Source organism: Archocentrus centrarchus, chromosome 6 (genome assembly GCF_007364275.1).
Source record: "Archocentrus centrarchus isolate MPI-CPG fArcCen1 chromosome 6, fArcCen1, whole genome shotgun sequence".
Taxonomy (NCBI): Eukaryota; Metazoa; Chordata; class Actinopteri; order Cichliformes; family Cichlidae; genus Archocentrus; species Archocentrus centrarchus.
This window is the reverse complement of record NC_044351.1, coordinates 26,277,837-26,305,636: the sequence shown is the minus strand read 5'-3', so window position 1 is coordinate 26,305,636 and position 27,800 is coordinate 26,277,837. Positions and strand designations below refer to the sequence as shown.

At 39.0% G+C, this 27,800-nt stretch overlaps 1 protein-coding gene across 6 annotated transcripts in view; it reads left to right on the top strand.

Annotated features, from left to right (window-relative positions):
• The window catches only part of rassf7a (Ras association domain family member 7a), a 42,139-nt gene that overhangs the window by 283 nt on the left and 14,056 nt on the right, over positions 1 to 27,800 (top strand). For 2 of the 6 annotated variants that reach the window (XM_030731618.1, XM_030731614.1), the window contains exon 1: positions 5,714 to 5,940. The gene's annotated coding sequence lies outside the window, so the exon portion shown is untranslated. Of the gene's footprint in view, positions 1 to 1,179; positions 1,199 to 5,713; positions 5,941 to 17,350; positions 17,671 to 27,800 lie in introns of those variants that run through there. The other 4 variants (XM_030731619.1, XM_030731613.1, XM_030731617.1 and 1 more) reach the window with 3 other exon arrangements.

Genomic DNA, 27,800 nt, shown 5'->3' with positions numbered 1-27,800 from the left:
CAGTTCTTTCCCACTCAGTCTGTTGTGTTAACGATGCGCTTATGTTGGTGGGAGCCCTTGCATGGTAGTTTAGTGAGATTATTTGCTATGATAATTATTATTGACTAGTGGTAGATCATGTGCAGGTTTACAAATAGTTGTTAACCTCGCCTAAATGATGTTTAAAACCCCTTGGTTTGTACAGTACATTTAGGTTGCTGGTAGTGAAAAGACGTCTGATCAATGACCGTAATCAGTTTACAAAAACCCTGCATTATGCTCATAGACTGTATATCAAAGATGGACGTAGTCTCCGGTTCTGAAAAGTGAAGCCAACAAGTGCAGTCCCACTTTGGTTTCACCCAAAACCACTGATTGTAATGGCCCACGCCTTCTTTCACACCTTCCCACACGAGATTATGCACATGAACAATAGTGGGTCACAACCACCTCCAGGGGACAAACCCCACTGGAGCTTAAATACCTGGGTATCTCCACCTTTTGGTTTGAGAACTAGAGAAGAGGTGAAATGTCTTCAAGAAATTTTAAGAAGTCCAGTCACCATTTTTCAAGCTCCAAAGATGACTATGACCTGGATAACTGAGAACCTACACAGACATAAGTGCAATAAACCTGCATTCCTCTTGTTGACCAGCAGGGGGAGACTCCTCTGGTTGCCAAAAAACAGTTGCGGTTGTATTGAAGCCTGTGGGAAATTGGCCCTAGGTTTCCTTAGTGAGTGACCTTAGTGAACATTTCTTGATGACATTATGTGCTCAGTTGCTAGTTTCAAATCATACTGAATACACAATGCTGTCTTTCAGTTGTTTGTGAAATGGGCAAAACTTCTCATTTGTTCTCCAGCACTTTTTTAAATCTCCCTGAACAAGATTTTTAATCTGTCCAGGTCTCATAATTGCTATTTAGTGTCTGTTAGGGGTGGGTGATATATCCTCAAAGTTATAACACAATATTTTAAGGAAATTTGTGATAAAGATATATATGATGATATAGAAAATACTGAATAGGGTTTCATCAGTCAGTGCAGCTTGCAGGCAACATTTATCAGTGCAAACAAAATCAAGGGCATTTTCCGTCTCTCTTTTCCACAGAGCTTCTGTCGCTGATGACTTACAGCAGAATTCAAAGTGTGAATCTTCTAAAAAGCAGCGCCAGCAGTATTATAGTACAAATAGTGGTGACACAACATAAGTCAAACGTAAGTGCAAAAGTAGCCTAGGTGGTGTTTTCTCTTGAAATTCTAAGTAAAAGTATAACATAATTGCTTAACACAATAACAGTAGCAATAACTGTAGTAACTCAACCTTTTAAATCTTCAGGAGCTGCACAGTATTGGAAATTGAAAAATATTTTTTGCTTGAGATGTTCTAACTTGGTTCAAGCTATATAACCAGCTGCTTAAACCTCTGGTTTTCCACTGTGTAACCATGTCAGTAATTTCCATCCATGTCTGCTCTTTCTGTCATATGGAGCGCAACTAGCGAGTGCTTCAGCGATGCTCGGTTGAGTCATTTGTTGACTTTTGGGCCACACATCAGCTGCTCGTATCTCCTCCTTTATAGCCTGATTGCATGTGATTGTATGTTTTTGCCTCAAGTGGTGAAACAAGTTTGTTGTTTCCACCTTCAGCAGGAACAGATTTTTTGCATATTTTTCAGAGCATCGTGCTTTGTTGGAGGTTGGTGAAGTAGCTCTCTTTATACTAAAGCGTCATCTAAGGTTGACATGCAGCTCTCGCTGTCACGCATGTCTGGGCTTTATACCGTTATCATTGTGGATGATATGATATGGCACAGGCTTAGTGTCTGTGTACACAAAATAAATACTTTCCTTTTTTAAAAGCCCACCAAATTTGGTGGGGAAGGGGTTGGTATTTGGTGCATGTCAGATTTTTATATATCATTTGTATTTTTTTAATCTAGATGCATTACTGATCTGTGATATCCCAATATCAGCCAATTTTATCAGCTAACCAATGTATCTATGTTTTATGCTCACTTACAGTCAGTGCATTTGATGTGTCAATAAATAGAAAAAGCAGCAAAACGTGAATGGCTGACATAATTAATTTATTATATAAATATCTCACATCTATTTCCAACAAATATTCAGAGTATACCTACTGTATACAAAGAACTTTGTCAGTGTTGTTTCCCTTATATCTATTCTTTGGCTAGCATGAGGCATTTTGAGAACACATGTATTTGATTCTTCCTATTATTGTTTTCTTGTATGTACTTTATTTCTCATGTGTTGTTTGTACTTCTGCTCTTATGCTTCCCACTACCCACTGTTGTATAGGCTTCTTCCTTTTTTTTAATCTTTCGCACTTCACTTATTTACCATAAAAGAATTGTTCTGCTTTGCAAACTGTTGTTGTGGCCTCTTCGTGTCTTACATAGAAGGTTTCCATGAATATTATATGTGGGTTTGCAAAAATGAAAGCTGATTTGTGGGACATTTGTGAGCCAATACTTGATGGATTTTTATCAGGTAATGGTGGCATAAATAACTGAATGAGGCTGAGGCTGAATGATGTTCTTATTCTGTCATGTTCGTAAAACAAAAGTCCACTCAGACTGACTATTAATGCAAAAGTGTAATGCAGTGAACCTCGTACAGTGGCAGCACATCATCCTTTAACAACTCTTATAACAAAAAGCAGCAGTATGCTTCACTGCAAATGTTAAACAGTGTATCAGGTACTCCCTCCTGACAAATATGACCATCAGTAGAATACCAGCACTCACTGAAAAGTACTCTCCTATAAGCAATCGTCAACATTTGTCATCCAATGAAATTCCCTGAGTTCAGTTAAATTTTAGATTGACAAATGTTATTTGTAACTTCATTGAGTCTGCTAGCTTATTTGACATAAAGCTATATTCATTATCTGGACATTTCTGACTATTTGGTAAACAAGTGTCAACCATCTTTTTCTTTCAGCTGCTCCCTTTAGGGGCCGGCATAGCGGCTTATCTTTCTCACTTCACCCTATCCCATCCTCTTCTGTCATTTCAACTCTCTGTGTGCCATCCTTCACTAAATCCATGAGTCCCTACATTTAATTTCTTTACTCTCACCTCCGCGCGTCTGCTTTTCTTTCTCTCCCGCCGCCTCTGAACACAACTTCGCCCTCGTCTTCCATTGTCTTTGGTCCACAACACAGCTTCCACTGGCACCCTGTTGGCCAACAGCACATCTTGGCATCTCTTTAATTATATGTATTTCTTATATTGGTATATATAAAAAAAAATTGCTGAAATTGTTCACATCTATACAGCTTTCCATTAAATAAGGCATTTTTTAAACAGCATTATTTAACAATATTATTTAGGCATTACTCCTGAGCTTTACAGGAAATGGGTTGGTATAATTGGAGAAAAAATAAACTGAAAACACACACACACGTCTTCAACCCTCAGGAGCACACACACACACACAATACACACACTTGTGGATACTTGATAATTATTGCTTTCATTTAGATCTCATATCTGTTCCTGAGCTCATGATTCTCACATCTCAAGCAATAAAAGAGAGCAAGCGTTCATATTTCTTCTGAATAGTCATACGCGAAGGTTATATTAAGATTGTCAGCCACACTTTGTGAGTCATTTGTCAAACTTGTTAAACATGGAGTCATTTTATGATTGGGTCAATCTTCAGGTATGATGCTCCATTTTCAAGCGTATCCCAAGAATCTGTGATAAGCCTGAAGCCACAATGTGTCTGTTATCTATTGATACGCTGATAACAGGATTGTTAAGCCTCTGGTAGGTCTTGCCATAACTTTTTTTTTTTTTAAATGGTGGAAGCTTAGACTTTTCATTGCTGTCCATGCACTGGATGGCTTTGCTGACTTTTTTTTGCAGCGGCTTTTTGCTGTTATTGAGTCACCATTCACACTGTAGATAGGTAATTGGACCCCTTTTTACTTGGTAGATACTTTGGGTGAATGAAACCTGCCAGACACAGCTGAGGCAGGGCAATTTAGTGTCATTGAAGCAATGTATTAAAAGCCAGATGATTGTGTTCAATATATTGCAGAGAAAGTGATGGATGTGTGATCTCATCGGGATAATAAAGCATCTGCCTATCACTTGTAGACCATTTTGTCTCACTGATTTGTTTAAATAACTAGCCAGGGAGCGCATAGTAAAAAAAACCTTTATATCTGTTTACAACATTGTAAACAGATATAAAGGTAGCTTTGAGATTTTAGCCTAAAACAGCTGAATCAATTTTGACTGAAGAACTGTCGGCCATTTATGCTCTGAGATAACACTAACCTGTGGGGCAGTGCTCTTATCCAGCCCAAGGGGCAGGATAAGAGGCAAGATAAGATCAGTAAATAAATTTTGATGCACAAATGGATTTTCAGATTGCACATCATTAATCTGTTGATATTGGATCAAATTAATCAACCTGAAAAAGGATTTCTGCACCGCTACTACTTGCAGATGATGCAGCTTTGCTAGCTTCATTTGGCTCAGATATCTGCTGTCTGTCTAAGAAGAAATATTTATGTTAGTGGCATTTATTCATGTTGCTTTAGCATTCATCATTGTCAAGTATTGTCTTTTCAATGCTATTTGCCTTTTTAAAACAAATTACAAATAGTGTGTTTTTGTGGTGTTTGAGAGCCTCTTGTGGTGCCTTTTTCTGGGTTTATTTTGTTCTGGTAATGGGACTTATTTTCCCCTGTTTCCTGCTATCACACAGGTACCAACTATAAACACTGTTGATGCCAGTACCATCTGTGGTGTTAAGTCACTTTTGGTTTGGGGAGGGGGTTCTTAGATTGTTTCAGTTGGGAAAGGACAGCCCCTGTAGCATTAGTTATAAATGCGCTACTTACCAGTCAGTAATAACCCCAGCACCAGTCCCTGCTGCTAGCACCACACTCTCTGTTTAACCATATTCTCATTTCTTTTGTACTCTTCTCTTGTAAGAGAGCAGCTGAAACCAGTAGTTTATTACATATTACATGGTAGGGGGGCCTTCTTTATCATTTGTTATTGTTAGTCAAGAGAGCATGGTGTGACACACAATTACATTTTAATGAAAAATTCAAATTGTCCCTCCTTACTTAAGGACAAGAAACATTTTCATGACATTTCATGTTATTGTAAACTAATGAAAGCCAAATTGCAACCAACAGCTTATGAAATTTTAACGTAACATTAACACATACAGCTGTTTTTTTAAAGTTCATAATTACAGCTGCTATGTGTGTGACAGGTGGTCTCATATGGTCATAATGGTGTCATGTCAGTCTTATGTACACTCCTAATGAAGTGATACCCACAATGTTTTATACACTCATACACTACTAAAAAAGCAGTATCAGAGTGGAAGGGAAATGCTAGAGTATGTCAGCTTTGCTTCTAGTATTCCATTGTGCTGCTCAGGTTTTTTACCAGTTTGTTTGCTGTGAAGTTTAGACCATGGAAAAAGTTTGTTCACTCATTTGTGGGATCTTCAGGTCTCTGATTTTTTTGAGTTTCTTTTCCTTTCTATCCTTGTCTCTTTATCATAGCTCCTCTGTCACCCCGTAACGCCATCCATCGTTTTTTTTTTTTCCTCTTCCACTCTCCCTCAGTGCATAGGGAGTGGTGTTTGGGCAGTCATGTGACTTTTTGTCTGAACACAATTGCCGGTGTTTGCCATTGGCCATTTTTCTTTGAAAGAGCGTTGGTTTCCCGGGTGACGGGGAATGGCGGCACCACTTTGCTTTTCTCTCCAGCTGCCCCCTCCCGTCTGTGTTGCTCTGACCCGGTCTCTCTCTGTTGCTGTCTCTTCCTCAGGCTGTGGTGGATCAGGTATCTTGTGAGCACGACACACACAAACAGTGGCAGGATTGTCTTGCTCTTCCTCCTCTTCTTCGTCTCCTTTTTCATCAGGCAGGCAGTTGCAGAGATCATTAGACTACAGGAGGTGAGTGAAACAAATGGCCTTATTTGTTTAGATTTAGGTGCTTTTCCCACTGAGTTTGCACTGTTTCTTTTCCAGCCGAGCACATGGTTGAACTTGTTTATAATATTAAGTACTAAACTAACTACCTACTAAGCAAATAGAACATGCAGTACAAGTGAGTCATTGATTAAACAATCATTAAATTGTAACAGTAATTTTAAAGTTAAATATTAGTTGGCCTTATTTGAGAGCTACTTTTATACAGTCCATGTTAATAATAGAGTGGTAGCATAATTTGATGCATTAAAGAAAATGTATATCTGTGACATTATGAGGAAGATTGGCTGATGAATCATGCAGAAATAGTTTTTAACTCTAGCCTTATGTTCTACTGTGATTCATGCTAACTTGTATGTGTCTAAGACAAAGTTTTATCTAATTAATTTTGATATTGAACCCACTGGTTTTACACCTTCCATAAAAAGTGTAAAGTGATGCTGTGCATAGTAATATTGCACTAACTTGGACCAAAGAACCAAAGTCCATCAAGAGGCAAGTCCACTCATCAGCCATCTTGCTGTTGCCTGAAGGCAGTTATGTGGGCAGTAATTTTGACGCCTCTATCTAAATGAATGAAGAAGAACATTATTTTTAATGGTCCCCAGGACATAAAAATTGCATTTCTCTGCAAATTATGCTTTTATTCTGCATGCACATAATTACACAGAATTACCATTCAGTAGTGGTCTGGTGCAGAGTGCTGATACAATCAACGTCCTACGGGAGTACTGAAGTAATGATCTGTTAATTCATGTTATTGATACACAAAGTCAAGAGACAGTTTAAAAAAAAAAAAAAAGCACAAACCTTTATGAAAAAGAGAAGTACTGTGAAGGTGAAACTGTTGTGCATATCTGCCATGTGCATGCATCACTGCAACAACAGTGTTCCTGTTTGGGCTGTTGATTTGATCTTTCGAGGTAGGGATGGGAAAAAACACTATCTTTGACCGGTGTCTGTAGATTTCTATTTAGGATTCTATACATACCATGGCTCTCTGTTATGATACCTCTGAGGGAAACCTGGTCCATACATGGGATGATAGTAATTAGTGCTAACAGGTCAGGTAATGAAGTATCAACATTAACCATATGAGCCCAAAGCTGTTGTCTTGGTAATTTCTAATAAACAACTTTAAATTAAATTTTGTACTAATCTCTTGGGCCTTTATTAGAAAGCGTAGTGGTTGAGAGTGGACAGGAAAGTGGGGAAAGTCATGCAGCAAAGAGCCTCGGGTTGGACTGGCACCTGGGCTGCTGCAGTTCAGCCTTGCAGCATATGATCACCTGCTCACCCTGTGAGCTAAACTGGCACCCATATTTTACATAAAAACTTTAAGACAGGTGTCTGAGTTATCCATCATCTTGTTTTTATTTTTCATAGAATGTGCCAGCCCTATGTTGGAGACATTTTCTATAAATTCAAAACTGGATTACTAAAAAAAAACATTATCTTATAAAAACTAGTATTGCCAGAAATGGCAAAATCTGCTCTTAATTCTGAGGGCAGAAATGGGTGAAGAAATGAGTACAGCTGTTATTTAGCAAAATTTTAATCTTCAGTATGTGATTACTGTGTCCCATTATGTGACAGACATTCATAGATCCCTGTCTCTGCTCTTTCTTGGGATATATATTTCATATGTGTGCAACAGTGAGTTTGTGAGTAATTGAAACAAGAGTAGTGAATGTAGAGATGAACACAGTACTCTGTGCAACTTGGGACTTTCACTTAAAGTGAATGTGAATTCATTCACATTCTGTATGCAAACATTTTTTTTTGGGAAGCCCAATGTTGGGTGAGTTTTGGAGCGGGGAAGTGCATTCAGTAACAGGCAACAGAGTGTAATCCTTCAAATTTCAAATGAAAAGCATTATACTGATGCATTACTGATTTTTATATTTTATATAATGTTTTTTAAATGGTAGTTGGTTGCAGCCGGGGCATTTTGGGCATCAGCATTTAGCAGTCATCACTGAGATAGTCAGAGACAGAAAATTTGTTCATAATTATCATCGCTTTCACTGAAACACAGTGAGCAGGTCAGGAATCTTGGCATTATTTTGGACAGTGATCTCAGCTTTGATAATCATATTAATAAGGTCACCAGAACTGCTTACTAACACTTCAAAAATGATTAAAAGTTAGAAAATTCTTATCTCAAACGGAGTCTGAAAAAGTGGTCCATGCATTCCTATCTGGCTTGTTAGAATACTCTGATGTGCTATTTGCAGGATTCTCTAAATCATCAATAAGTCAACTTCAGTTTGTACAGAATGCAGCAGCCCGGAGTCCTTACATATACATGGCTTTTTGATTATATTACCCCAGTGCTGAAGTCATTTCATTGGCTCTCAGTTTAATACAGAATTACCTTTAAAATCCCACAGGTTTACACTCAATAGCTGTGTGTGTGTGTGTGTGTGTGTGTGTGTGTGTGTGTGTGTGTGTGTGTGTGCGTGTGTGCGTGTGTGCGTGTGTGCGTGTGTGTGTGTGTGTGTGTGTTTACCTCTTTATGTTTTCATTGTCACCCTTCGTAGGTTTTTATGTTTTTATCTTCTGTGTTAAGCACATAGAATTTGAGTATAACAAAATGTGCTGCATAAATAAAATTGCCATTGCCGTAGTGCTTTCTGTCTCAAGTCATGGTAGTAGACCCTTGGCTCTGATAAGGCACTGAGCTACAGCAGCCATGGTTGGCTTGGCTTTTTAAATATCTCACAGGATCAACCATAACTAAAACTGTGTGGAGATTATATAAACAGTATTGGCCTAACTTATTTATATATAAACAGTATTGGGCCAACTTATTTCTATCTTGTAATGAGAACTGCACAATAGCCTTGGTTGTTCTTGAATTTCCATGAAAGATTCAACAGCTGTCCGTGAGCTCTGCTCCAATCATCATGGCACAATAAGGGTTGTGTTTGGGAATTAGGCCAGTTTGAGAGGATTTTAAGCATTGGTTACCATCCTGAAGTGGTTCCCCTTGAGCTTCATTTCTTAGGCTCCACCAACCAGGTGGTTACTTCTGTGTTTGGTTACTGTGGTAACACTGAAAAGTGGCTCCCTGCCCCTCCCTCAGGTGTACTTTATCTGATGACCTGAAGGATACTTTGCACATACAAATACACACACACTTGCACTCCCATATAGAAACACACACTAGCACTTTGTTTGACAACACTTGGCCCTCACATAGACAGGGGACGCATGAAACATGACTTTGTTTGTTCTAGAAATGATTGATTTTAGTAAGAATAATGCTATTACACATGTTTTTTTTAGGTTTACAAGTATATATTCTAAGAAAAGGAACATGGAACTAAGTTGCCTGTGTTGATTTATTTTCTTCAAGTTTGTTTCCCCTCACACTGCCGACCTTAAACCTCTTAAAACTAATTAAGATTTGGGAGTCTCATTGGAGCTCATGTTTTGTATAAAGCCATTTATCAGTGCTTGTTAAGTTTACATTGAGGCCAAAGTTGAGGCATTAAGCATTTCAAGGCTATTGTTACTGACAGGACACTAGATTTAATTAAAGTCTACTGTCAGGTCATGTAGATATCAATTTACTGTTATAAACAAGATGTTTTTAGGTATATCAGTTTCTTGTCTGTATTAATCATTTGTAGATTCAATAAGCAGGAAGCAGGAAACAGGAAAGGAGTGGGTGTCATTGATCCACAGTCTGGTATTGCATTGCTGATGCAACCAAGAGGAAACCGGTGCTGAGGCCTTGTTGTTGCCTCTGACTGGCTGCCATGATGTCACCACTGCTGACCCGACAATCCTGACATTCCTGCTGATAGGGGTTTTATGCAGACATGGAGGGCAATATGTGAGAGAGATGCACAGACTTGCACACATACGGCCTTTGTCTAAGCACTGATTAGTAATCTGGCATATACACCAGCACTCACACACGTCATTAATTCAGTCTCACGCATATGCCCACTCCAGCACACTCAAATGTTCTACAAGCTGAATAAAGATGGTAATGGCAAGTCTCATCGGCTTCGTTAAAATTCATCAGGTCTTTAAGTGTCTCTACTTGAATTTTTTGGCGAATCAGTTTTGCATTCATTCTGTGCTTCAAACTGAAATGTCTGTCTTTAAAATGGTATGATTAGAGATTATGCACTAATGTCATCACTTCTTTGTGTGTGCGTATTTATTTATTTTTTGCTGTTTGGGTATTTGCTTATAGTGCATGATTGTAACTACAAAAGACGTTCTTGCTATAGTACAGCTACAGTTTGCCTTTGATTCAGCCAAACCACTGAAGGAAAGAGATGACAGGCCTGGTCCACTGAAAGCTTTTAAATGTTGTTGTTCCTGCAGGTGTTAGGATAGTCCCTAGATACTTCTCAGCAAAGGCCAGTATTGTAAACAATGTTAAAAAGGAGTGGTTTCAAAATCAAGTGTGACATCTTAGTCCATGTGGAGGACAAATGGAAAAGCATTTAGACTCAACAATTGTAAAAAATCATTTAAACCAACAAACTAAAGCCTGAGAGAGAGAGGTTTAGCTAGACAGACAGGGCGTCAGTGGCTTTTCAGTGTGGTCTCTACCTCACACTGAGTGAGGTTTACAAAGCTTTTGTTCATATTTGACCCGACCCCTAACCTGCACCCATCTGATAACTCCCCTGTCTATAACTTGGATTTCCTGCCTATCCACTGCCCCACTTTGTTGGGGTTTTGTTATTCCTGAGATCACCAGTGAATCTGCGTTTCAACCCCCCCAAGGAAGACAACATCTCATCTTGCACTAATTTGTCTCTGTCTTTGTTTCCTCGCTCCCTGAGTGCACATGATGCACATTGGCTGGAATTGTAGCTTATGGGTTGCACCCTTCTTTTTTCTGAAGAAATCTTTGGCTTAGTCAGGCCCTTAAGCTTGTACACAGTCTTGGGTAAGAATGCCTTGATATTTTTTTCCAAATATGCTTTTATTGAACTTTGAAAGAGAGTAATAGTAACAAATAAAAACAACAGATATAAAAAACCAACAGCAAACTGTTTCTATTCATCTGTGGATTTCCCTATGAGAGACAGGAACATGCTCGATCAGGTATACACAAATATGGTTCTTGACTTCAGGAGGTCCAGTATAAAGAAACAACATCTCCCACTCTACATTCATGGTGAAATAGTTGAGATTGTGGAGAACCTTAAGTACCTGGGATTCACCCTTTATGTGCAGCTGATGTGTTCCCCTAACACCTCCCAGCTAGTCAGGAAGGTACAACTGAGGCTCTTCTTCCTCAGAAAGCTGAAACAGGCCAAACTTCCACAGAAACTGCTGCTAAACAGCAGTACAGTGGAATCCACCCTGACAAATGGCGCAGCAGTGTTGTATACCAGCTGCTGTGCTGCAAAGAGGAAAGATCTACACCACGTGGTGAGGGCAGAACAGCACATTGTTTGGCTAGAGTTCCCACATCTAGACTCCATCTATGTCATCAGGATGAGGAAGAAGGGAGACAGTATCGGTAAGGACAGTACACACCCTGGACATTTTCTGTTTGAACTGAAACAGTTAACGAATCACAACAGAAAGAACAATAACTAACAGAATCAGGAACAGTTTACCATAGAGTGGTGGCTTCCAACACCCCAATTTCCACGCCACTATGCAGGTGACTGTCGACACAGCACAGATATACTCAATAGTCAATACAAACACACACAATATGGCACATTTTACCTGGTTAATGATAAGTTTATCTTTAATTACTTGTCTATTTTTTATTCATTCTATTTATTTTATTTTTTACTCTATGAAAAAGCCAAACTGAATTTCATTGTACTATGTATAATGATGATAAAGAGCATTCATTCATGATATCCTTAAAATATATTTTTAGTTATTTATTTCTATTTTGTCTTTTCTCGTTTGGCATTATTCTTGTCCACTACATAATATTTTATCTATATGGGTTTTTTAAGCATAAGCTGAGGTTCTTTAATGTTTTTCTATAACATGATGACACATTACTGTGTATACACTATATCTACAAAGTACTCCTCTAGTCTTTGTGATTTTAGTATATAAAGTTAAGGTAAGATAGATAGGATACACTGTATTTACCTTAAAAGTTGGGATGAAATAGAAAAACCACCTAGCTCAATAAAAATAATACAATATCACAAAACCAAATAGCTTAGAAAGGTAAAAAATGACACAAAAGAAGGAGCTCAGTTAAATAGAAAACAGAAAAGATTTAATACAATAAGGATAGCAATACAGCAATAATATGTCTGATATATTTTTATTATAATGATTCAGTGTTCTCATTAGGCAACTATAGTGTGTTAACCCGAGAAGTGTCTTCACCATTCCCATTCAGCACAAGCTGAGGTGATAATTTCCACATCTTCACTCCATGCATTAGCTTATACTATGAACTCTGAACAGGATGTAAACAGACTATAAAATTCAGATGCAGAAACCTTTCTAAGAATGACTAAGAATGATTTTTGTCTTTCTTCTGTTCCTTAATCACTTCCTCTTATATTGAAGAGAGACAGGAAAATTTGAAAACAGCTGCTAGTCCTGGTATGAACATTCGATCCAACTTTGTGTGTCACAGTCACAGCTTTTTCTCCACATAGCATCGAGGCTGGTTGTAGTATCCATTTACTGATAGGAACAGCACGGGGCAGCACAGTGTGACACTAATGGTACAGCTTTATCTCAAGAGACAGTGTCTTACCAGAGAGCTTGATTTTATATCTAGAGGCAAGATTTAAAAAAAAACCCTGGCATAGGTAGAGGATGAAGGAAGCAGTTGAGATATTTTGAAGCACTAGTTTGCTGCTTCCAGCATGAAGCCATTGAAGCATAACACTGGAGTGTGTGATCTCTGTCCAAAATGTATTTCATCTCTCAAAATAGCTTTTCATTCAGCTGCTCAAAACGCAACATGATGCAATGTGTGACGTAGCAGTGTTTTTGAATGGTGGTAACCTTGTCCTGAGCCAGTCTAGACTGGTTCTGAATAAAGAAGCAGGAAAAAGACATGATTGAGAAAGGGTGCCAGAGTGTAGCCAAAGTCCTGACAACTTGGAAGCTGCTAAAGGCAACTGAGAATCTCTTGTGTTTCATTAGGGCGGTCTTAAAAAGAGTATTCAGAGAGGGGGAAAAAAAAAACAAAACAAGCTGTCTGTTTTTTGTATGTGATGTCTTTGTGTGCATTTTTCTCTTTTCTATCCTGTTTGGAGGAATTCAAAGTTTGTTTACCTCCAGTGTATAGGTTGATCCAGTTGACCGTGTCTTGCTGTCATTTTCCCTTTGTACTCACTTGTCATCTCTTTGTGTTCAGATTCACCTTGGCGGCTGATTGTCAATTCACCTGCTGTTATTTGTAAGGAGATAATGTAGTGACATGTATTTGGTTTCAAACCACAAATCATCTTGTGATCCAAGTTTCTGGGAAGAAAACAAAAGTCTTTGTCTGTTCCTGATGTGGGATGTGCTATATTTACATCTCAACAGGGCAATTACCTTCACTGGCAAAAGCCATCTTGTCTGTCATAATGATACACAAGACATAGTTGCAATACTAGAGCACCAACATTGGCCTGACCATAATGAGACAGCAATGCTATACTTAGCCATTTTTGGCACAAACAGAGCATTACTACCTTGTGTTGCTTGAGAATGAAACCTGATGTCAACAAAAGTTCAGAATTTTTTTTTTTTTTTTTAACTTGTTTGGCATTCTGAAAATAGAACTGCATCATTCCAATCATTGTCCAGGTTTTAGTCTTAACCAACCTGTTGACCACTTGTTGAAGAGTGCTTTTAGTGAAAGGCTGAAGGAGCTGAGAGAAGAAAATGGTGGTGATTTCAACAGGGAAAATGGGAATGGATGAGCCTTAGCAGCAACTTCATGCTATTCATTCTTGTTGAATAATGGTCAACAAAGACACTGTCAGCATGTATTCCCCTCTCTTTGCTCCCCAGTTGAACTGCTGCCAGACCCAGCCAGTCTATTTCTCTCTCTGAGCCATCTTCTTGTCTCTTCTGGGCTAAGTTATGGTTCGGTCACCAATCTTTAGACAGATTTGCACCCACTTGCTTGTTGAGTTATTAACTTAGTTTATAGGTTGTGAATCAAACCAGCTGTGTGGCATTTTTAGTTTTGTTGAATGGGGATAAATGACAAAAAACTACTAGAGAAGTTTTCGTCTTTGTTTTCTTTAGTTTCTTTGCTGAATGCCAAGGGAGGGCTGGAAGTGGAGAAGGGGAGGGGGTTGCAAGAATGTTTGAGTCACAGAAAAGAGGGATGATATGTAGAGCTTGACAGGGGAGGGTGGGATAAGGGGTGTGGGCGCAGCAGTGGGAAGTATCCTCAGGAATGCCTGGAAGGTGTCAGCAAAGTCTGGGAGGCTTTGGACTGATAATCCTTTACATCACAATACCCTCACCCTTAAATGAAGCCGATGTGGGCCTGTGGACAGACAAGCAGATGATCCATTGAGAGGTAATAACTCCTCAGGACCCAAAGAGTGTAGTTACTTCAATACAGCTTTTGAAATATCACTCCTCCTTGGCACCTTAACCTTTTCTCACTGTGGCCTTTTGCACCTAAGGACTGCCTCTGGAGGCTGCTCCCCTATTTTATTCAAGAGTGGTTTAAATTTTGTCAGACATCATAGCTCTTAGATGTGCCAAAAGCTTTGCTGTATAGACAGAACAGTGAAACACTTCACACTGATGTGAACTGACCCTCAGTGAACCTCTGACTCAGCCTGGCTAAAAGCTACAGAATTCTTCACAAGGATCTTTTGTTTGCATGATTTAATTCATCAAATTAATGCAGTTAATCGCCAAGATCTATTTTTGGAACATCTGCTTTATACAATGTGCATGCTGGTTATTAGGCACTGTGACTGCATGTCCTCATTAGTTTGGTCAGAATACAATTTGTTGTCAGATGGAGGCAAAGTAAGGGCAAGGATGACAAAGGTTTTGTTGATTGCCTGCTGCTGCTGCATCATTGGGTCAGAGTTCCAAAACTACAATGATTTTAAGCAGTGGGGAAGTAAGAGATTCTTTTTGTGACACTGCTATTAAAGGTAGGTTGTCAAACTGGTCTTTTATTTCCCTTTTGCTTGCCACAGAAGACATATTGATTGTCACATGGGAAAAAGATGTAATAAATTAACCAAACAGAGCTGTAACAATGCCTAAATAAGAACTAATTCATTGAGATCACTTATCACACATAGTATTAGTTAGTATGTGTTAGTATTGCTGTATGTATTTGCTTATGAGTTACCATAAAAAGGGGTATAGATGTATAAACTCTGCTTCATAGTTTATAGAACTCCTGGTAAAGACAGGACAGGCTGCTCAGTACTTATCTTGGTCATATTAATACAAGCAAATTTTGGGGATTCTTATCAGAAACATTTGTGTATGTTGTGTGTTCATGTAAAAGGAGAATATCAACGGTTACATTTTGTTTCCTGAGCTCCCAAATAGTAATGCCAATGTCGGTATGGCTCCAGTTAACAAGGAATGTAAGAACTTTATTTAGCATGTCTGTGCCTTGTAATATGCTTTTCACATGCAATGTAACACCACCTACCATTCAGTCCATTTACGATGTGAAGCAGATGAGCATTTAGAGGAGACAGCTCGCCCACCACAGGACGAAAAATATTCAGCAATTTATGAGATCCAGTTTTGTTTTTTGTTTTTATTGAAATTAGTTGGTCAACATGAAACATCTGTTTCTAAGTGAAAATAAATGAAAAGATGGAGGAAAATAGATTTTTGACATTACACCTGGAGCTGTAAAATGTGAATGATAAAAGTTAAATACATACAAATTTGTGGGGTGATTGGTATCAGACAAGGCTCAGGGTAATGTCTATATTATTTTAAATTCTTCTTTTATGTATTTAGAAAATTCATTATTATGAAAAGTCTGAAGAATGTGCCTGTGAACTGAAAGTATATCTCTAATTTATAATCAGGCTGTTACTAGTTCAAATAACAAGACTACCTCTGTGATTATGTTGGTATGGTATGGGTGGACTTATTAGATATGAACTTATTACTTCCGCAGCTGTGGGCAGTTTGTTTTTCATGTGTGAGGCACAGTGGAAGGGTGTGAGACAGAGAGCAGGGATTACTACCCATTTGAAAGCACCATAAAAGTTCTGTGTGTGTGTGTATATATATATATATATATATATATATATATATATATATATATATATATATATATATATATATAATATTTTTTTTTTGTTTTGTTTTGTTTTGTTTTTTCTGGTGGGTTTTGTTTTATGTTGCTGTAAAAAACTGGTAACAACAAGCTTTTAATGTGCGCTTTATTTAACATAATGCATAAATGCTGTTATAGTCTCTGCGCTAATATATTAGCTGGTTTTTATTTTATTATCTGGCTTCAGTTTTATATATATATTTATATATTTTAACGCTCAAGATTTTTGCTTGTTTTTAAGGGATGTCTGTGTGTCCAGTTTGTAGTTAATTGTGTAGAGAAGATGGTTGGTGAAAAATAAAGGGCTAAAAATGGTTTATGTTGAGATAAAGACAAAGTACATGTTAGTAGAAAGTGCAGCATCACTCATTCTGCCTGACCCATTGGTCACACATGTCTCAGCTACTACATACTCTGTGTCTGTTTGTGGGAGAAGGTTATGGAGGCAGGAGCACACCTAAGGATTGTTGCATTATTTTAAAATGTTGAACAGTTTCTATCCTACTTTTGCAAGTCGTTACACTTTCTTATGATGTGACTGTATTTTTCTGGACAGTAGTCGTCGTTGCTTCTTTCTCTCATTTTCCCACAGGGCGTTGCCAGACTCAAACACATGCACACACACGCACGCTGCCCAATTCCACCTGGTCTGTTGGACTATGACCTCATTCCAGGAAAAGGAAGAGAAAATCACCTGACAGACTCATTTGTGTAATCAGCTGTAACCGGAGGCCACTGGGTGTACGTATAATGCCTCAAGTTATTGATTGTGCTAACAGCAGAGACAGATTAGAGTTTTGAGTTTATACTGCTCTCATTTTTGAGTTTTCCTATAAGTAGTCCTGTGTGTCATTGGGAAGTGTAGAATGTGAACAGAATAACTGAAAAAAAAAATGATGCTAATAGAGTATGGCAATGCAGAAAATATGCTTTCAACTACCTGAAAAAGGGGAAGGTGATCTGATCTGTCAGCACAGCAAGAAAGGGTGTGGAAAAAAAAAGAGTGAGAGAGAGAGGGCTGACTGGGAGGGTGTGTTTCTGTGTGGGTGAGAGAGACAGCGAGGAGGAGGAGGAGGAGGAGGAGGAGTGTAGAATGACACAGAGAGAGAGAGAGAGAACTCTCAGATCTCAGCTGTGGTGAGGGCACCCGGTAGAAGCACATTCCTGAGGCAGCCTGCGACGAAAAGGCAGCAGGACGGAGTGGAGGAGAAGTCGCGACATCCTTTAATTCTCTTTGTGACCACATAAGACTGCCTCTCACCTCCACTCGGCTTGCACGCTTCTCACACAGACACTCGCTGGCTGCCTCACACACCAGCTGCTCAACCAGCTCTGCTGCCCTGTCAGAAGTAAAGGATTTCACAGAGACGGAAAGAATAAGAAACAGACTGAGGAAAAAGATTGAAATCACTGGAGAGAAGGAAAAGCTTCTCTTTCACTCGGTGAGTGCAAGGACTTCTTTTGGAGATTGTTTGAATGTGTCTTTGCCTGTTTGAATGTCAGAAAGTTTCTTTGAATTCAGCCATATGTTCCAGCATGCATTTAAAGAGCCATTATTAGTATTAGTATTAACCATAAGTTTCTTTGTGTATCGTTCTGTGAATGGCAGAAGAATGAAGAGACTCTTGTGTTATGTCTGTGCACTATTGAACTGTGTCTTTACATGTACCTGTTGACACTAGACCCGCCACCCAAGTATTCTTGTTTGAGACAAAAGGACTCAAACCTGTTTGGGGGAAACTTCACTGACTGTGCAGTTATGCCTTCCCCCATTTTTGTTTTTTTTTTACTTTTTTTGTCAGTCGCACCTACATGTGCAAATAGAGGCTCTCTGTTCACAGGTCTGCTGTATCACAGGCTGCTCTTTTTACTACCACAGGATTAAAGATTAATTTATGAAAGTCACGGTTCAGAGTTCAGCTCACTTGCCACACGTTCCTACTGCATTTAATTGTTAACGTGCTACACATCTCAAACACAAATCTAATGCACCAAAACCACTCAAAGTGAGCCCTATTTAAATGACTCATCCTTATGCATGGTTAGTATCTTAGTTAAAGATTCTCAGCATGGTTTGTGTTAGACAGCGAAGCTCATTAGCAGGCTGTATTTGTCGTCCAATCAGGACTGCTGGTTTAAAATCCCTCTCTCCAGAAGGGATTTTTTTTTTTTTGTCAGATTGTGGGAGTCAAACAGTTACACCTCATGTGTTATCTCTGTTTGGGTGTTTCACAAAGTTGACTTGTTTCCAGACAGATAGTGTCAGCATAATAGATGGTTGTAGGAAAGAGAGTCATATGGACTTTGACTCAAGCACTTGGCTCTAATTTATTTAGTTTAGTTTAGTTTTAGGTTATCCATGTAATCATTAGTAATTGTTATACTGCAGTGTGTAACCCTCATTCAAATAATTGTTCCCATGTGATGTTTGGTCACAGTTACCAAGTGCAGTATTTTTATTATCCTCAGTAAATTTAGTGAACCATGTTTGCTTGAGATCTTTGAAGAGACCAGAAGTATGAAGATGTAATATACTAGAAAATAACTGCCAGTAGCTATTATGCATAAGGCTGGGTGCTATGGACCAGTTGTTCAGTTATAAGTAAAAGCCACATGCGAGATGTCAAAGGCACTTTTAATTAAACGTATTGTGGCTAAAATAAAAATCCTTCTATCGTGCAGAAGTGTTTCCAGCTGTCAGTAGAAAGTGACTAAAGCCTATTTGAATTATGCCACGTGCCACTTAGCATATCAAATATGATGTCTTCACATCATATTTGCATTCGGCCTAGCGTCAGCCCTTTACATGTGCTCTGAAATTTTTTTTTTACCCATTTATTTCACCTTTCTCGGAAAAGCTGTTCTCATATGCATGTTTTTATTTTCTGTTATGAAATGGTGACTGAAATGCAGCCCATTAAAACTGCATTACCAAATTATTATATTATACTGCATTACTGCAGTCACTGCCAACCCATTTACAATCAGCTGTTTTTCACAAATAAAATTATGCTTCTATATCTGCGATACTATTTGAAGAAAAAAATTACCATACGAATAATTTGGTTGTATACACATAAAATATTTAAAATGTTCACTCAAAAAGAGAACATTAGAGTAAATGCACAGCTCATTTGTCTGGCGTGAAAAGGCAAGCCCTCATTTTTGTAGGGCGTTTCTTTAAGAAGGAAGTTGTTAAAGTTCATTAAAAATGTCATTAGATTTGTTGCTAGGTGCTTTTATTCATTTATTTATTTTTTTTAAGTCAACAATGAAGAGAACTTGTGAGCAAGTGGGGCTGGGCCTTGGCTGCAGACGCAAGAGAGAGTTGTGACACCAAACTATGGTTAATCTTGTTCACATAAAATGATTATTGTCATGTGAAAGCATATTGGCTGAAGGTTTGAAACCATATTAAACCATAACACTTGCCTTGATCATTTCAACTTTTTTTTTTCTTTTTACTAAGTCTTTAGAGCAATTTTTATTAATTTGCAAAAATGGCTAAAGGGGAAGAGAATCCAATTTAGCACCACCAACATAAAGGCCAGCTGATCAGCAGTTTTAAAAATATTAATGTTAATATTAAAAAATGTCACTGATGCATAGGCCCAGTGATGTATGAGCTTAGATGGGCTGTGGGTTATGAACTATATAAATGACATTATCTCATCCTTTATCTCTTTTGAAAATATTTGATATAATTTAAAAGGTGATATACTGCCCATTCCTAGGAATGCGTCATAAAACTTTCAGCTTGTTTCCCAGCCTTAGTTATCACTTCTTTTCTCTCTGCTTCCCTTCATGTCTCCATTGCTGCTTAGATATTTCTTATTTTCTGTCACATGAATGAGCCTTTTTAGCATGGAGACAGTAGAGTGTCCTCAGAGTGTGGTTGTGCCTTGTTCTCTGCAATGTTATTTTTAATGCTCTTTTCCTGCTCGAATACACAGATGGACTCCTCTTCTAGAGTAGTCAGTCTGTCTCTGTCAGTGTGTCTATCACTCAGCTCACATGGCAAGGAAAGCAAGCCTGCTCATGCACAGCAAGATATCTCTTGGGATTCTTGATGGGAACTTTCTAAGTCATTCTTCATGCTGTGAAGTGACTGAATTTCTCACCGTTCTTATCAGTAGCATTTCCTTACTCCTGCAAATGCACTCAGGTGCAGAGGTAATTGGAAACTCTGTGGCCACATGTCGGTAAAATAATATTTTTGCATGTTTGAGGCTATGATTATTTTCAGGCAGGTGGTTTGAGCCAGTTTCTCATCTTTTCCAATAAAACTGCCTTTCTTTATCACGTGTTGCTGTGTCTACCTCACTTGCTCTTTCTTGTGCTTTTCCGTGCGTCCTTCCCCTGCCTGTGCAATGTGACGGAAGGTAATGCTGTGCCTTGCTCATGTCGGATCCATTAGGGATGAAAGCACACTGCAGTGATAAAAGATTGATCCGGTACTTCTTGCATCACATTCACATCCCTCACATCTTGCTCCCTTATCCTCCCTCACACCCCTCTTTCCTATCCAAAGTCAACCCAGTTTTCAATTTAACAAATCATTTGTTCTCCTTTAAATAAATCATCCTTACCAAGTTTACTATGGCAGACATTTTCCCACAGGATTTCATAAAGGAGAACACACTATTGTTCTTACATAGGATGCTGTACTCTGCCTTTTGTACATGCTTTACAAGTTCTCACTTATGAAATTTTCTTGACAGTGTGTTTGTTAAAAAGAAAAATTGGGACAGCTCTGTTGGAGTGTCTCCTTTAGTGTTCTTGTTGTGCCAGGAAGGGTAATATGTACTTTGCTAGCAGAACCAGTGAGGGACTGGCATCCAGCCCAGCACGCACAGGCCTTTCTTCACCTGTTTTATCTGAGGAGGCAAAGACAAACACAACAGACCTGTAGTTTGTCAGCAGAGAGGCTATAATTACCAAGAGGAAGAGAGGAATTTGGAGGGGAAATTTCACTGTGGCTTTGTTTTTAGATTTTTTAGAAACATGTCTTTTCAATAGCACTTGGATTTTTTTCCCCCTACTTTTTATACATGTCTTGTAAAACGACACAGAAATTTGTGGACTGATTATAAACAAGTGTTGAAGTCTTTTGATCCTTCAAGTTGGAGAGGCATATCCCTAAGGCAGTTTTTTTTTTTTTTTTGGCCAACTTTCCTGCATTGTACTTGCTTTTGTCCTCAGTTATCCCTTTCAGGGCATGCTGTTGAAATAATTTGAGGTCATTGTGTGACACACATAGCCTCCATCTCTTTTCATTCATCTTATATGTTCAGGTCAGAGGTTACCTAAAACCATCTCCTCTAGGCAGAGTTGGTCCACTTCAGGATATGTTCCCACCTAAGTCCAGCTGACTGTAAAGTTCATCTGAGTCGATGCTTTCATGTCCGATCAGGATAAACTTCTTTTGATATCGTCAAACCAACTGCATCGTGTTTCCTGTTTGACACCAGTGGCAGGTTACTGTTGCAGATTTAATGGACATCTTTGTCTGTATCTCTGTCAATGCATCTCAAGTCTACCATGTATAGTCACTACAGTGTGGTAAACATCTTATTCCCACTAGGATGGTCATGTGACTGATTGTGTTTGTGTGGATTTGTGAATATGTGTGAGTGTGAGCGGAGCAGCAAGTTACTCCCTTGCTGAACCAGCCATGCTGTGCTGATTCTCCGCGCACAGAGCTCTCTGGGCAGTAAATAACATGGTGCCTCAGCCAGGGGACCTGGAAACGTCCATGGGGGGGGTCAAGACTCCAGCAAGAAAGAGAAAATGTCTGCCTCTGGGATCAGAGATACTAAATCAACATATAGGACTGGAGAGAGGCAGGTGGATCTGACAGATATGCCTGTCATGCTGAGAGGCTTGACGGTAGACCTGTCATTGAATGTTGATGTGGTAGATCAAGCACAAAACATGCAGAACAAACCACCATCGGTCATGCGTATGTAGTAGCTAAAAAATTATTTTGGTCTTGGAGGATTTCCTTATAAAACCTGTTATAAATACACTAAACATGAAAACATTACAGATTATATATGAGATTGCTACTTTGTTTTGATTGAAGGTTTAAATAGAAAAACAGGTTAGGTGTAAGCATAAACTTATCTGCATTAAAGATCCAAAACTAAAGAAAATAATTAGTCTGATGATCCAGTAAGCAGTAGCAGTAAATGTTTCGTGCATCCCTGGTGAGCTGGTACATAGAAATTTTTTCTTGTGAGTTTCATACAGTTTGGTTTACTCTGCTTTCTTTAACCCTGTGACAAGGAGACCAAAACTGATCCTCTATTTCACCCAAAGAGATGCATCTATGTTTTTAGTATCAGAATACCCTCAGACTATGGCCCTGCACCAAGATTCAGGTTTACTAAGTTTCCTGAGTATCTTATGTGGGTAAAACCTGCAGCTCCCTCAAAAGTAGAACATGCTATAAATGTTATTTCAGTTTTATTTTGATATATCTCATACTTGGTGTTTCTGTCTTTCTGCTTGCTGCTTTGAATATTCCTTCATATTCTGTCCTGGCAGTTGTGTCCAAACAAAGCACTGACAGATAGCTAACAAGAGTAAATGAGGAGCGGGGCTTTCCTTCATGAAAGTTTAATTGAACTGCCACTTCATCCACATATACTCAAATTGTAAAACTACAACAGACATAAAACACAACATGTCAGAAAAGTCTCGTCACACTTTCACATGTATTTACACATTTCTTATCAAAATAAGCACTCTCACGTGAAGCAGTTAACAAACACGGAGCTGAGTGAGAAAGCAAAGCTGTCGATTTACTGGTCAATCTGCATCCCTACCCTTACCTATGGTCATGAGCTTTGGGTAGTGACCAAAAAAATGAGATCGCGAATACAAGCAGCAGAAATGAGCTTCCTCCAAAGGGTGGCTGATGTCTCCCCTAGAGATATGGTGAGAAGTACAGCCATTTGGGAGGGGCTCAAAGTAGAGCTGCTGCTCTCCCACATCGAAATCAGAAGTACCTGACTCCGTGGTATAATTCACAAACGCACAGCTTAAAGCAGATAACCCGAAAGCTGGAGAGGGAATGGTGTCTCACTAAATTAGAAGATGCTCATTTAGCCTGGAAAAAGAGTTTGTTGCTCTATAAAAAAGCCCTCCGTAAAGCTAGGACATCTTACTACTAATCATTAATTGAAGAAAATAAGAACAACCCCAGGTTTCTTTTCAGCACTGTAGCCAGGCTGACAAAGAGTCAGAGCTCTGTAGAGCCGAGTATTCCTTTCACGTTAACTAGTAGTGACTTCATGGATTTCTTTACAAATAAAATTTTAGACATTAGAGAAAAGATTATTCATAACCATCTCAAAGATTATTCTTCATGTTCGTCTGCTTTCAGCACTGCTGGTGTTTGTTTAGACTCTTTTGCTCCAGTTGATCTTTCTGCGTTAACTTCAATAGTTACTTCCTCCAAACCAGCAACATGTTTATTAGATCCCATTCCTACTAGACTGTTCAAAGAAGTCTTTCCAATTATTGATGCTTCAATCTTAAAAATGATCAATCAGTCTTTATTAGTTGGCTATGTACCACAGACCTTCAAGGTGGCTGTAATTAAACCTCTACTTAAAAAGCCATCACTTGACCCAGCTGGCTTAGCTAATTATCGGCCAATCTCCAACCTTCCTTTTCTCTCAAAGATTCTTGAAAGAGTAGTTGTAAAACAGCTAACTGATCATCTGCAGAGGAACGGTTTATTTGAAGAGTTTCAGTCAGGTTTCAGAATTCATCACAGTACAGAAACAGCATTAGTGAAGGTTACAAATGATCTTCTTAGAGCCTCTGACAGTGGACTCATCTCTGTGCTTGTCCTGTTGGACCTCAGTGCAGCTTTTGATACTGTTGACCATAACATTTTATTACAGAGATTAGAGCTTGCTATAGGTATTAAAGGTACTGCACTGCAGTGGTTTGAATCATATTTATCTCATAGACTCCAATTTGTTCATGTAAATGGGGAGTCTTCTTCACACACTAAGGTTAATTATGGAGTTCCACAGGGTTCTGTGCTAGGACCAATTTTATTTACATTATACATGCTTCCCTTAGGCAGTATTATTAGAAAGCACTGCATCAATTTTCATTGTTATGCAGATGATACTCAGCTTTACCTATCAATGAAGCCAGATGACACACATCAATTAATGAAACTGCAGGAATGTCTTAAAGACATTAAGGCCTGGATGACCTCTAATTTCCTGCTTCTAAATTCAGATAAAAATGAAATTCTTGTTCTCGGCCCCACAAATCTTAGAAACATGGTGTCTAACCAGATACTTACTCTGGATGGTCATACTTTGGCCTCCAGTAACACTGTGAGAAATCTTGGACTCATTTTTGACCAGGATATGTCCTTCAATGCACATATTAAACAAATATGTAGGACCGCTTTTTTGCATTTGCGCATTTCTAAAATTAGAAACATCCTTTCTCAGAGTGATGCTGAAAAGCTAATTCATGCATTTATTACTTCTAGGGTGGACTATTGTAATTCATTATTATCAGGCTGTCCTAAAAGCTCCCTGAAAAGCCTTCAGCTGATCTAAAATGCTGCAGCTAGAGTACTGACAGGGACTAGAAAGAGAGAGCATATTTCTCCCATGTTGGCTTCTCTTCATTGGCTCCCTGTTAAATCTAGTATAGAATTTAAAATTCTTCTCCTCACATACAAGGTCTTGAATAATCAGGCACCATCTTATCTCAAAGACCTCATAGTACCATATCACCCCAATAGAGCACTTCGCTGTCAGACTGCTGGCTTACTTGTGGTTCCTAGGATACTTAAGAGTAGAATGGGAGGCAGAGCCTTCAGCTTTCAGGCCCCTCTTCTGTGGAACCATCTCCCAGCTTGGATTCGGGAGACAGACACCCTCTCTATTTTTAAGATTAGGCTTAAAACTTTCCTTTATGATAAAGCTTATAGTTAGGGCTGGATCAGGTGACCCTCAACCATCCCTTAGTTATGCTGCTATAGGCCTAGTCTGCTGGGGGGGGGTTCACATAATGCACTGTTTCTTCTCATTCACCTTATTTACTTTGTTTATACTCCACTCTGCATTTAATCATTAATTGATATTAATCTCTGGCTCTCTTCCACAGCATGTCTTTTCTCTCCCCTCAGCCCAACCGGTCGCGGCAGATGACTGCCCCTCCCTGAGCCTGGTTCTGCTGGAGGTTTCTTCCTGTTAAAAGGGAGTTTTTCCTTCCCACTGTCGCCAAGTGCTTGCTCATAGGGGGTCATTTTGACTGTTGGGTTTTCTCTGTATTATTGTAGGGTCTTTACCCACAATACAAAGCGCCTTGAGACGACTGTTTGTTGTGATTTGGCGCTATATAAATAAAATTGAATTGAATTGAATTGAATTGAAAGGAGCCAGTTGAGGTGGCCTCCTGCATGCCTCCTGCATGCCTCTTGGGTGAGGTGTTCCAGGAATGTCCTACCGGGAGGAGGCCCCAGGGCAGGCCCAGGACATGCTGGAGAGTGTATATCTTTCGGATGGCCTGGGAACGCCTTGGGGTTCACCCAGATGAGCTGGAGGAGGTGGGTGGGGAGATGGAGGTCTGGGCTTCTCTGCTTAGCCTGCTGCCCCTGCAACCCAGCCCCGTATAAGCGAAAGAAAATGGATGGATGGCTTACAAAAATGTGTCTTGGGGGACCTCCCTAAGTTGCTCTAGATCTGTTTTTTTCTTTTAATTGTTCTTTACTCCACTGATGTTTGTTTGACTCTCATAATTTAGACCACATACATGTGAACATTGTTTGTAGTTTTGTGACGCATTGTAAATACCAAAGTGCTTACCTGTTTAATCCCTCAGATCCCTTATCTTACCACACACAAACAGCGCATTTGTGGAATGAATCTCCTTTCCGGCCGATCTTATCTCTGTAGCAAGATTGAACAATGTCTGCTGCAATATGTTACCTTGAGGTGTATACACACACACACACACACACACACACACACACACACACACACACACACACACACACACACGGTCTCCTTGGTCTCTCTCACTCTGTGGCTGTTTTGCCCTGTATTCCTCAGTAAGGGCCAGGCATGTTTAAACTCCCTAGGTAAATACTGTAAAGGTGTCAGCATAGATGTTTTGCATAGCTGAAAGTGGAATAACATGTTAATGTGTACAGCTGGTGGTTGCCTCTCAAACTTTCTGGCTGTCGTTCAAAGATTGTCATGGTCGGGGCCCAGCCTTCAGTTTTAAAGTCAAGCCTAATCAAAACCAGCAGCGAATGGATTGCATTAGCTATAGTAGTCATATGTAAAATGCCCACCTGCTGGAAGGAGACTGGGTCGAATTCCTCACTTTCATCTGTGAAAACACATATTAAACAGAGAGATATATGTGCAGGAGTTATGTGTTTTCCTTGTACTATTACTTATCCATCCTTGTACAAGAGTGCACACCTGCCCTGTCCTTAAGTTATAACTGTCTTACCTAATAGTCAAACAGACCTGTGACAGACAGGTGTGTAGATGATGTTGATGTGCTTTGAGATTTCTGAGATTTACACACACACACACACACACACGTGTATATGTGTGATTTATTTATTTATTTTTTAATAACCTTGGGGGGGTGAGCTAATGGCAACAATCCCTTCAGCTCTTCACTTCAGATAAGGACTGACAAGTGTATGTTGCATCATAGATTGCATGGACTTAAAGAATGATGAAAAAACACCACCACTCTCAGTCACTGACAAAATAGCCTTCCTTGAATAGCTCTAAAGTCAAAGGAATTAAAGGAATTCCATGTGAATTAAAGTAGACTGAACTATTGACAAGTGTTTAAAAGTTTGTAGTCAGTCTCAATAAAGACTGCATTGCTTTGGCCCTAATTATTGTTTTCCTGTTTTATATTTGAGGCTTTATTTTTGAATTTGTTTCAAGAACATAGAAAAACAAAAGAGAAAACAAAAAAACAAGATTGAATAATTTATATAAGCAGACATGGAAGCGACCTTTAAATTACTAATGAGTTCAGCTTCAAACTTGTGACACTGGAGGATAGCATTCCTCCTCAATGACACATGCAGGGGTACATGCCGGATGTAAGTGTGGAACTTGCACACATGCACCTGGAAGAAAAAAAACTATAAATAACTTGTGCTGGAAAATTAAAGACTACAAATCTTCCACTTATGTACTGTGTAAATTGCTTTCCTTAAATTAGTGGGTTCAAGCATAATCATTTTTTGAGTCAGGCTGCCTGGTGTCTGTACTTATTTTCATGTAACCTATTATTTTGTCCATCTCTTAACTGAATGTTCTCCTCTGTTTGTCTGTACATAAACTATATATGACCATGTACTTACTGCACAACCTATATAAGTGTGTTTTTCACTACTATGTGTTTTGTATAAGTTTGGCTGGGAACAGAGTGATATCCTCCTTCCCTGGCAAGGACTGCTGAGTCAGATTGGGAGTATATAATTACACATGGGTACCCATTCAGCAGTCAGAAAGCCTTCTTCTTGGGCTCACCCAACAATATAAACTCC